This window comes from Arvicola amphibius, chromosome 6, assembly GCF_903992535.2.
Source record: "Arvicola amphibius chromosome 6, mArvAmp1.2, whole genome shotgun sequence".
Taxonomy (NCBI): domain Eukaryota; kingdom Metazoa; phylum Chordata; class Mammalia; order Rodentia; family Cricetidae; genus Arvicola; species Arvicola amphibius.
In genome coordinates this window covers 121,574,555-121,587,953 of record NC_052052.2, presented here as the reverse complement: position 1 = coordinate 121,587,953, position 13,399 = coordinate 121,574,555, and positions in this window count along the sequence as shown.

Genomic DNA, 13,399 nt, shown 5'->3' with positions numbered 1-13,399 from the left:
GTACATTACACATATGGTCTGGGCTAAACTAAATGTGTGACAAAACCAAGCCAAAAGCCATAAGTTAGGTAAGGGGACTGTAGAGAGGGGGCCAATGTGAATGGGAGGAAGATAATGGGGTTTTGGAGACAGCAATCAGAATGCATTATACACATATATTGTTAAAGAACAGGAGCAATTTTTTAAAAAGTTAAAGACATTTTTACAAAACAAAGAGTGTCTAAGCAAGACACCTTAAGTCAACCTCTGGCATCCACATGCATATATACATATGAACACACACACACACACACACACACACACACACGAAAGGCAAGCTGGTTATAATGATGCATGCATGTAATCCTAATACTTAGTTCAATGCCAGCCTGAGCTACATAGTGAGTTGAAAGTGATTTTTCAAACAAATATAATCACCTTTACCATGGACTCAAGAAAGATCCAGTCACGTTGCCACACGAGGAAAGTTTGACTTATCTATAGGACAGTGGTTCCATAATTATTTTATTGCCTACTGACATCATAGCCATCTTTGTTTATGTGAATGCACTCTACAGTGTTCACACAATGGCAAAATTATTTGCTGGTGGACTTCTCAGATCATAAAGCCGTTAAGTGACATGTGGTTGCATTAATGATCTATAGTGCTATCAGTCCAGAAAGAGTCTTTTCATGTGCCAGCGTGACTGCTCTATAAGATGCCCATATATCAGATTTAATACTATTCTGGGTGTTTCTGGGAGTGTTTTAAGAAGTTAGAACCTGAATCAGTGGACTAAATAAAGCAGATGGTCTTCTGCATGATGTTCTTTTATCTGTTGGAGATTGGTGGAGGACGGCTGCTTCCATCCCCTCTCTGCTGTCTGCTTCAGCTGCAGGTGGCTCTCTTGCCCTTGGTATTCCTGGATCTCTGACCTTCAGACTCAGTCTGGTGTCTACACCATCAGTTCTCTGGTCCTTAGCTGCTTTTGTGAGTGCCCAGCTTACAGGCCAGAAATATTGGACTTTTTAAATGTGGGCCAATAAGTCACACTCAATTCTTTACTTTTTCTTTGAGAAATCTGACTAATGTAGAACCTGAGCTTTCTAGACAGTCTTCAAGGTGGTCATTGTCATGGGGTTATATAGAGATCATTGCACATGGGGTTATATAGAGATTGCACATTGTCATGGCATTCTATAGACATTGCACATGGGATGAAAGCCCTACTCCAAGGTTGCCTCAAAATGAATCTCATTTTACAAATGAAAAACTATGCAGAGAGAGCATGAGATAACAGAAATATGGTTCTCTATTCAGTATGTATCTCAGCATCTTACTTCCTGTCTTAAAATGACCTAGATTAGCAGCTCGTGGACATGTAAATTAAGATTTTTATCACCCTAAACACACCTAATTAGCAGGCTAATTTTCCTTATACTTTTTAATTGCGTCTCAAACTATCCAGACTCATGGAGTCTGCCATCCTGCTAATGTGACTTATAACACTATGTAGCCATTCTGCTCAGTAGCTTTCAGGCTCATCTGTTAGCTCATATAAAACAGAATTTACATTAAATGAGATTTTAAAAACCATCATCATAGACCAAATTGAACATCATTTGATGGAAGGAAAAAAACATATGTTGGCAATTTTGCTGTTGATTCTTGGCTTGAGGCCATTTGAGTTCTGGAGACGATATCGTATTATATGGCTGCCTTAGTGGTGCTCCTCACACCTCCAGCTTTTGAGAGCAGCTGCCATCTGGGAGTTGATTTGCGGAGATGCCACTTCCTTAGAACAGACATTTAAAATTTTCCATTCAGACCTATTGTTTAAAAAGAGCACTTCTACAGCATCAGCCACAATTCAGCTGGTACAATATCAGTTTTTGCTTTGCTTTATTTTATTTTTTTAAAGCTTCTACAGCTTGGAGAATAATTGGCAATATTAGGCAAGGGTTGAAAGAACAAGAATGAACATTCAAACTCTGGAAAAGCATAACAAAATAGAGCCAAGATCAGACTTTAGTGTGTGCTTCTTTGATCATTAGATGCTAGAGATATTGATGGGATTTGAAGTAGGGAGAGCTACTGTGTGGTGTGTGATACTCCACAGATATCTCACATGACCCTCTAAGTCACTAAGGATGAGGAAAATCATTTTACTAAGTTTAGCTAGTAAAGAGCAGGTAAAAATTTTCCACCATCAATGTCTAATTAAGCAAAGTATTCCATGAATTATCCATCGTAACTGATGATGTCTTTCATTTTCTTGATAGAGGCACTTCCCAGGGAAAACCCTGTAAGTTCTGTGCACCAAAGGAAAAAATTATGGGGAGATTCTCACACAATACAAGATATAGGAACACACAAAGTGAGCTGGAAAGGGATATCTTAAACTGTATCATTTGCACCCCAAATGCCTACTCATCTGAATTTTATAAACTTTCCATGCAGTAAATACATTGTGACTGTATTATGTGGAATGTTTTGGATGACTGCCCTAGCTAGTTGTAGTTGTCAGTTTGGCACACCTGGGAAGAGAGATTCAATTGAGGAAATACCTCTATCTTATGGACGTATGGGCATGTCTGTGGGAACATTTCTTTTAAGGGCTAATTGATTCAAGAGAGAACAATGCAATAAGGGGTACCATTCTTAGGCCGGTAGTCGTGGATTGCATAAGGAAGGTAGCTGAGATTGCCAGAAGAAGCAAACTAGTGAGCAGTGCTCCTCTTTTGTTTTGTGCTTCAGGTTCCTGGCCTGTTTTCCTTTAGCTATGAACTGTTACCTGGAAGTGTAAGACAAAATAAACCCATATTGTATACACAAATTGTTTTAATCAATGCTCTATCATAGCAACAGAAACAAACTGGGATAATGACCATAATCGGTGTGCCACTACACTTAAGATTACACACACCATCTTTTTCCTGTTTTCTGACTAATCAAAAAGGAAGGTTTTAACCTTAACATAGTAAAATTACATATAGCAAAAACAGTTGTAAAGCAAGAATTACAGTTACAGTATTTAGTCTATTTGTATTTTGTAAGAATTAAGGAAAATACTTTATCATCTATCCTATTTTTCTCAGTCTAAAGTTTCATATCTAATTTATCTTTTATCATAACTAAGGAAAGCTATAATTATTTAGTCTTCAATTTCATCAAAGACCTCAGAAGAATATAATATTTCCTGAGTAAACAGGAAGTGCAAGCAAGTGACTTCCAAAACTCTAGAAATGACAGAAACAGTTGACTACCTAACATTCTTCTTTAACATTAAAGCATCCATCTTCAGCCTATAAGCCTGGTAGACTTTTTAATAAAGCAGGAAGTTTGAAGGACTGTTTTGCTTATTTTGGCAAAGTTCATCAGTTGCTTTCCTCTGTGTCCTGCAGAATATCTGGCAGTTTCTTCTGTAAAGCAGGAACCCTGAAAGACCATCCCAGTTTGGTTTTGACAAATTCAGCAGTCACTTTTCTGGGGTTCCTGCATGTCCAGTTTATACAGTATAGTATCAAGCAGTCCAGGAAAGAGCAGCTTCTTGCCCAAATGGTTATCCTTGCCACATTGAAAGCAAACTCCAAAAGGTGTTTCTTTTTGATCCACCATCTTCTTTGAAGTAACTGGCACTGCCAGAAGCAGATGCATCTCATGTTGAGAAAAATCTGTTTTAATATAATGTTAAAAATTTAAGTTTTAATAAAAAATATTTTAATAAAACATTTTAAATGCCATATCCTGTAGGTCTTTGAAGTATTTGAAGATCTCATATCTATCTGAAATATATGTTTGTATGACCTTGAAAACATAAGTGCCAATGTGGTTGTGGTGCACGCCTTTAATTCCAGCACTTAGAAGGCAGAGGCAGGTGGCTCTCTATGAGGAGTTTGAGACCAGCTTGGTCTACAAGAGCTAGTTCCAGGATAGGCTCCAAAGCTATAGAGAAACCTTGTCTCAAAAAACCCAAAAAAGCCATACCCTTTTGCTTTTTGCAAAACCTAAGTTCGATATTATAGATGACTATTAATCTGTATTTCTTAATTATATATTACATTTTAAAATGAGATGCATAAACATAATGCCCTAAACAAGAGTAGAAGTATAAATATGGTAAATTAACTTTAAATTTGTATCAATATACTAAAATCCATACAATATAAAATACTGAGATTAACAGCTACTTTTGGATTAAAGTAGATTCAATAATATACCCATTTATACTACCATTTCTATGTTGAATGGTGCCCACATGGACAACTGCATCCACATAAAGCCTGACAGAGCTTGGGAAGTAATTCTAGACAGAAAAGAATAGAGTTAAACACAGCTTATTGATAAAAGCATTTTCTCAGGTGGGCTCTGTTTGCTAGAGGCAAATGTGTCTCATTTAAGAGAGGCTTCCTGTTTCATCTTTAGCTGTAAAACCTTGCAGCTCTTTTAAAAGGTCCTGCCATGACACATTTAAATGGTGTTGATGAAAAGCTGACCACATGCTTTTTGGTTTTCAGCCATAGCAGGAAAAAAAGCCACACCATTTTAAAATGCCAGCTTTCTGGGCTGTCCTGCCAGCTCAAACTCTGACTCTTTCAGGCAGGAGGTTGGGCTACAGAGCATTTGAGTGTGGTTTGTGAGCAGACTGCTGCAGCTTGCTTGCTAGCAGGGACCTAGAAATGCCATAGAGTTGTGGCAATAAACATGGCTACAGCCAGTACCTTTGCTAGGAGGCTAGAATCTCAACAAGCTAAAGAATGGGCTGGATCCAGCCATGAAAGCCACAGCTTTAATCCTAGCCATATTGCTTAACAAATTAAAGACTCATGTGGTCAGAAAAAGAGAGATATACACTAAAGAGAGATTCAAAAATGAAGAAAATCTCTAGATGGTTTACAGTGTGTGTTAAAAATATATGCATGCTTGGGAGAGAAAAGAAAAAGGTTAAAGTCCTTAAAATAAAAAAAAGAGAGTAGTAAGGTTTGGTGGCACACACCTTTAATCCCAGCACTTGGGAGGCAGAGGCAGGCAGGTTTCTGAGTTCAAGTATAGTTTGGTCTACAGAGTGAGTTTCAGGATAAAGATACATAGAGAAACCCTGTCTCAAAAAGCCAAAATTAAAAATAACATCTGTTATTACATTATCAGGTCAGTACTATCCTCTCAACATCTTATAAGCAGTTACAAACATTATCAGGTCAATAGCAACTTTTCTCAACATCTTATATGCAGTTACACATATAGGTCAATACCATAATTTTACAATGGGAATTAACAATAAATCCATAATTAAACAGTATCATAGCAATACCATATTTAACAATAAATCCACAATTTAACATATCACATTTTTAAAAAATCCATATTAATCAAAAGACAAGAAAAGTTTTTCTGATGGGTAAGAGTACAATGACATTGCTTTTATCAATACCAGTTCCACTCTCTGAGCAGCAGTTAAACCCTTAGGCTGCCCCCTCTTAAGTGAAGAGGGGTTTTAGTCATTTTTTATTTTGAGTTTTTTTTTTTCCTAAGAGGAAAGCTTAGGTCTTAGTTTTCAGGTCCAATATTTTAATGAAAATGAGTTCTATGTCCCCAAAATTAAAACAGTCAGATGTTTAGTCTGCATTTCAGCTCCAAAGCAAACAGGATTCAAACTGCAGACAATTGTAGTCATCATGTGCCAGGGCCTCTGAGTCTGTGTGTGTCCTGAGTGTCTGGAAACAGCTCAGCATCTGTCCCTCAGTGCACATGGTACCCTGAAGAGTAGAGTGGTGATCCCACAATCAGGCATTCCTCTCTGTAGAGGCAGGGAAGATTGGACCAAGGACTCCTCTCCAATTCTTTTTTCCAACTCCTCTATAGGGGGGATTTGTAGCTATGATATGTCATCAGGTCATCAGGTCTGTCACTCCTTTACTGTACATGCAGTCATTTCATTCAGTTTTATTTTATTTTATTTTATTTTTTTGTGAAAAAAACCAAAAACACATTCTCGACCCCAAATTAATATAGGTTGGGTCTTTTTATAATTTATTGTAAGGGTATTTTTTTTTCACCCTGCCTTGGCAAAGATCACCTTGGTACCATCATGTCAGATCTGTCTGCAGCAGATCTGTCTGCAACTTTTATAGTTTTAAGTTGTTTTTAAGGAACCATGGTATGCTCTATAATTTCTTTTCATTATTAACCACAAATGCAGTCCTTCCATTGGAAGAGACATTTGTAAAATTTTTGTTTAACGTCCTTTAAGGGATCTTTAGCTATAACATTAGCAAAATGTAGTTGTGTGAATTGCAGCAATGATTATCTGGGAAAATACCATTACTCTGGCCTTTGAATTGAGCAAACACAATTGTCTAAGAATCACTATCTTAAAATTATCAATTAATCTATTGCTTAGTATAAGAAACATTGATCATAGTCAGTTTTCTGCTAAAACATCTATATTCCATCCTGCTCTTCTGTATTAGACAAGCTACTGCTTTAAATTAAGAGTTTAACATCCTAACTGACAAAAATAAGAAGGTGCAGTCGTAAAAAACATTTTTAAATAAAACTGTTGTAGAGTAAGTTTTGTACTTAATACACACACTTGCCATAGCTGAATCATAATTAATATACTGTACTTGTTGATGATTGTATATTTTACTTGTTGATTTATACTTTACCTGTTTGAGTACCTGTCTGGCAGCTCTTATAAGCTCTCTATTGGAAATTGGCTCATTGTTCCCTTTAAGAATTTTACTTTATAGCTCGAGGTCTACCACAAGAATATTATAACTAAGACTTTACCCATTGTATATCTAGTTAAAAGTTTGTAAACTATCCTCTTCTTAGGTTGTAAGTCTGCCTAACTGATAGGAAAATGGAAAAAGAAAGCATATTTAACTAATGATGTTGACCTAATTAGACATCAACATGTAGAAGAATGAAAACAGATCCATATTTATCTCTATGTACAAAACTTAAGTTTAAATGAATCAAAGACCTCAACATAAAACCAACCACATTGAACCTCACAGAAGAAACACTTAGTACACCACAAACACAGCCTCAGTGACACAGAGATTGAGAGAAGCAATTAATAAATAAGATCTTCAGAATTGAGAAGCTTTTGTATAGCAAAAGACATAGTCAATATGACATAATATCAGCCTATAGATTGGAAAAAGATCTTTATTTTTCACTAATCCACTCCAAAAACATACAAAAAACTCAGGAAATTAGTCATCAAAAGAAAGAAATGATTCAATAAAAATATATGGTACAGACATAAACTGAAAACTCTCAACAACTGAACTTAAAATGTCTGAAGACACTTAAAAAATGCCCAAGCATAACATTCTTAGCCATTAGAGAAATATAAATCTAAACAGCTCTGAGATTCCATCTTATCCTTGTAAAAATGACCAAGATTATAAACACTGCTAATAATTTATGCTGAAGATAATGTGAGGTAAAGAAAAAACTCCTCATAGTTGGTAGAAGTGCAGACTGGCACAGACACTTTGGATCATAGTACAGTGATTTTTTTTCAGAAAATTAGGCAACAATCTACTTTAAAACTCAGCAATACCAGTTTTGGGCCTATACAAAAAAGATGCTCAACCATCTCATAAGGACATGTGTTCAACTATGTTCACAGCAGAATTATTTTGTCATGGATAGAATCTGAAAACAACCCCAAATGCACCTCTTTTACACATATGATAAATGAGAGACATCATCCTTTACAATAGCCATATATACCATAAAATATTTTGGAGTAACTTTAAACAAACAAGTGAAACAACCTGTATGATAAGAACTTTAAATCTTTGAAGAAAGAAATTTAAGACATCAGAAAATGCCTTTTCTACTATTATAAAACATTCTATTTTCTTGTGAAGGTAGAACCAAAATAGCAATAATTACAATCTTATTGAAATCAATAGATTTAATTAAAATGCCCATTAAAATTATAGTAAAAATTTTCACAGACCTCAAAAGAACAATCCACAACTTCATATGGAGAAACAAATCTCAGGTTAGCCTAAACAATCCTAAAATCCTGAACAATCAAGGAACTTTTGAATGCCTCACAATCTCTGACTTTTAACTCTGTTACAGAGCCAGAGTACTGAAAACAGATACAAGGCTCAAAGGAACTGATATCAACCCACATATCTACAAACTACAGATTTTTGACAGAGAAGCAAAATTTTGAAATGTAAAAGAAACATATTTAACTTGCTTATTTATTTTTAATTGGCCGGAAGCTGTAGTTCCTTGAGGTTATTTATTTATTTATTTATTTTGCAAACTTGCCTGTTCAGCTCCTAGTTGAAGCTGGGCCGCACAGCAGGGGGCTAGACATGCTGCGCTGATTTTTAACTATCTTTTTTGTTTTAACTTGTAATCATAAAATTTTAATGAATACCTGAATCCTCTCCTCTGTTTTATTGACTGACTCTGGGCTGCTGACTGTGTGCTAAAATTTGCTCTCTAAACTTACTTTTGCTTTTCTTTTTGACTCTGCACAGGTGGATTAGATTCAGCCGGCTACTGTGCTTGGCTCAAAAAAGAAAAAAGAAAGAAAGAAAGAAAAAAAGATCTTCTGCAATGAGTCATCTGTAAACAACACAGGCAAAAACCTTTCAAGCTGCCCAGAGCACAAAACACAAAGCATATTCAATGCTTGCAGCCTTACAAGCACCAAATATCTACACATTCATCATACCTAAGACATGCTGTGCATTCTTGCATTAAAAAGAGAAGTTTGGCTAATGGCGTAAGTAGTTTTAATGAGTTTTCAGATCATATAAATGCTGTCATGGGCAGAATAAGAATACATTAATTGTTAAATTAAAAAGTAATGTTTCTAGTTCTTGTTTGAAATGTTTGTATGATGTTTCTAAGCCATGTTTTGATTCTGGTTCTTTTCCTTTTCTTTGGTAAAATGTACAGTCTTTACATAGTGGAAATCGACAATAAATAAAACTATGAAACTTTTCAAAAAAAAAAAACTCAGCTACAACACATGTGCATGGATTGCCACAATCTCCGTGGAAAACTATGTGATTCTTTGGCCAACTGTCATATTTCCTTCACTTTTCCTACCCATTTATTAAGTGATAAAAGTTATATCTCTGTGTCTATAATGCTTACATATCTTAAATATCTCTGCCTTTGTTTCTGCTCCACGTCAACTTCCTTTAGCTATTAATATATATATCTGAAATTGTTTTCTTATTCTATATATATATATATATATATAAAACTTATTATTAGCCGGGCGGTGGTGGCGCACGCCTTTAATCCCAGCACTCGGGAGGCAGAGGCAGGCGGATCTCTGTGAGTTCAAGACCAGCCTGGTCTACAAGAGCTAGTTCCAGGACAGGCTCCAAAGCTACAGAGAAACCCTGTCTCGAAAAACAAAAAAAAAAAAAAAAAAAAAAAAAAAAAAACTTATTATTTACAAATTTTTACTTCTGATTTAATCTTCCCACTTCTCTATACTTTTTTAAATTCTATATTTCTGAGCATTTATTACTTACCTACCTGTGGTGCAATTTTTTCTTGTGGGTTCCTCATGTTCTCCATACGTCTGGTCACTTCATGTTTTTCTGGGTTCACCAATCAGCCACGATGGGTGCCATTATGTTGTGGTCCAGTGCCAGCCCGGACCCTAAATTATTTCTCCGGACCAGAGGAGAGATGTGGGATTAAAGATACAACTCACATGGCTTTATCGGAAAGAAGATTCTCAGTGATCCCTCATAAAATCCCGAGTTTACATCCTGAAAATTTCTTGCATTTATTCTCCAAACAGCCTTTATACCAAAATGTAAACTGAGAGTAAATTTATTAGCATTCTGTTTCCTAGGTAACCAGATGAATGGCTGATGTTATGTCCACACATCTACCTATGCCTGCTCTGTCACATCTATCTTCCTGCTCTGTATGCCAGCTCTGTCACATAGGCCAAATTAATATTTCTTTTCAGGCATCCTCCAAATTACAAAGATGGAGCAGAACAACATTAGCATATCCTGACCCTTTGTTAGGGAGGTGTCCACCTCCTGTGTGGCAGGTGTAAACTATGGTCTGATTCTGCTTGCCATTCAATGTGAAAATATGGGCCTACAGTGGGCCAGAGCCACAGACCCTTGCAGGTCCGGGCATGAATCTGAGACCTTCGAGGGAATAGACCTGAGCTAGGACCTCTGCAGGTCTGGGTGTACCCAAATCTGGGACCTCTGAGGGAGAAGATCAGAGCCAGAGATCTTTGCAGGACCAACCCCAAGCCAGGGACCTCTGCAGGAGCAGATCCAGACCAGGGACATTTACAGAAACAGGTCTGAGCCAGAAACCTAGACCAAAGCAGGCCTAACAACAAACACTACAGGAGTAGAGGAAACCCTGGGAGCGCTGAGTGACCTCCAGGAACACAGTGTGACTAACGGGGAAACTAGAACCATGGCACTGACTGTACCATGAGGAACAACCCTCTTGGCCTTGAATCCACTGGCACCTAGAAGATTAATCACCAGAGTCACAAACAACCCCAACCACACCAATTAGAGGAAAAGATGAGTAGACAAGTTAAGAACACAAGCAACACCAAAAAGAGTAATACGACACCAGTAAAGTCTAGAGATCCTACAACAGCAAGATGTGAACAACCAAATATAGATGAAGCAGAAGAAAATGACCTAAAAAATAACTTCAGGAGAACGTTTGAGACTCTTAAAAAGGAAATGAGAAATTTCCTTTAAGAAATGGAGGAAAAGACAAACAAAAAACTACAAGATATCAACAAATCCCTTAAAGAAAACTAAGAAAAAGCAAGCGAACTTATTGAAAAAACTATTCAAGACTTGAAAACTGAAATAGAGAAAATAAGGAAAACACAAACCAAGGGAATTATAGAAACAGAAGTCATGAGAAAATAATCAAGAACCATAAATGCAAACATAAACAGCAGAATACAAGAGATTGAAGAGAGAATCTCAAGCACTGAAGATGTAATAGAGGAAACAGACTCATCAGTCAAAGAAAACAATTCTAACAAACATTAAAACAAAATATCCAGGAAATATGGCATACCATGAAAAGAACAAACCTAAGAATATAGAAGAAAGAGAAGTTCAACTCAAAAGCACAGAAAATACATTTAAAAAAATCATAGAAGAAAACTTTCCCAACCTAAAGAAAGATATGCCTATGAAGATATAAGAAGCATAAAGAACACCAAGTAGACTGTATCAAAAAAAGCAAAGTCCGCTTGCCACATAATAATTAAAACACCAAACATACAGAATAAAGAAAGAATAGTAAGGGCTGCAAAGGAAAAAGTCCAAGTAACATATAAAGGCAGATCTATCAGAATTACACCGGACTTCTCATTGGAGACACTGAAAGCCAGAAGGTCGTGGTCAAGCTAGTTATGAAGACATTAAGAGACCACGGATGCCAGCCCAGACTACTATACCCAGGAAAAATTTCAATCACCATAGAAGGACAAAACAAGATATTCCATGACAAAACCAGATTTAACCAATACCTAGCCACAAGCCCAGCCCTACACAAAGTACAAGAAGAAAAACTCCAACCCAAGGAAGTTGTCTACATCAACAAAAACACAGACAATTGATGATCTCACAGCAGCAAATCCCAAAGAAGGGTAAAACACACAAATTAACATCACCACCAAGGAAAACTAAATTAACAGGATATAGCAATCACTGGTCATTAATATCCCTTAATATAAATGGACTCAACTTACCTATAAAAAGACACAAGCTAACAGATTGGATACTAAAACAGAATCCATCCTTTTGCTGCATACAAGAAACACCCATCAACCCTAAACATAGACATTGTCTCAGAGTTGGGAAAACATTTTCCAATCAAATGGACCTAAGAAACAAGCTGGTGTAGCTATCCTAATATCTAAAAAAATAGACTTCAAACTAAAATCAACCTAAAGAGACAAAGAAGGACATTTCATATTAGTCACAGGAAAAATCCATCAACAGGAAATCTCAATACTCAACACCATCATATGTAAAAGAAACACTTCTAAAGCTTAAATCATACATTAAAACCCACCCACTGATAGAGGGAGACTTCAACACTCCACTCTCACTACTGGACAGGTCAGTCAGACAAAAAAATGAACAGAGAAATAAGGGAACTAACAAATGTTATGACTCAAATGGATTTAACAGACATCTATAGAATATTCCACCCAAACATAAAAGAATATACCGCCTTCTCAACACCTCATGGAACCTTCTCAAAAATTGACCACATACTTGATAATAAAATAAACAGCAGATATAAAAAATTGGAATAACCTCATGTATCAATGAAAATGCCCACACAACATAACCAAATTTATGAGACACAATGAAAGCAGTGTCGAGAGGAAAGTTCATAACACTAAATGCCTACATAATGAAGCTGGAAAAAATCACACACTACTGAATTAACAGAACATTTGAAAACCTTAAAACAAAATGAAGCAAACTCTCCCAAGAGAATGGCAGGAAATAATCAAATTGAGAGCTGAAATCAACAAAATAGAAACAAAGGGAATAATACAAAGAATCAACAAGACAAAGAGTTGGTTCTTCCAGAAAATCAACAAAATAGACAAACCTTTATCCAAACTAACCAAAAGGCAGACAGAGAATATCCAAATTAACAAAATCAGAAATGAAAAGGGGGACGTAACAACGGACATGGAGGAAATCCAGAGAATCATCAGGTCATATTTCAAAAATTTGTACTCCAGAAAATTTGAAAACTTAAAGAAAATGGACAAATTTCTAGATAAATATCACCAAAATTAAATCAAGACCAGATAAGTAAATTAAACAGACATATAACTGCTGAAGAAATAGAAATAGTCATCAAAAGTCTCCCAACCGAAAAAAGTCCTGGACCAGATGGTTTCAGCTCATAATTCTACAAGGTTTTCAAAGAATAACTAATACCAATATTCCTCAAATTGTTCCCACACCATAGAAACAGAAGGAACATTGCCAAATTCTTTTTTTATACCCAAACCACATAAAGATATTACTAAGAAAGAGAATTACAGACCAATCGCACTCATGAACATTGATGCAAAAATACTAAATCATATACTGGCAAATCAAATCCAAGAACACATCAGAGCCATTATCCACCATGATCAAGTTGGCTTCATTGCAGATGCTGGGATGGTTCAACATATGAAAATTTGTCAATGTAATTCACCATATAAACAAATTAAAATAAAAAACACATGATTATCTCATTAGATGCCAAAAAATCTTTCAACAAAATACAACATCCCTTCATGATAAAGATCTTGGAGGGAGCAGGGATACAAGGAACATCCCTAAACATAATAAAGGCAATATACAGCCAGCAAACAGCCAACATCAA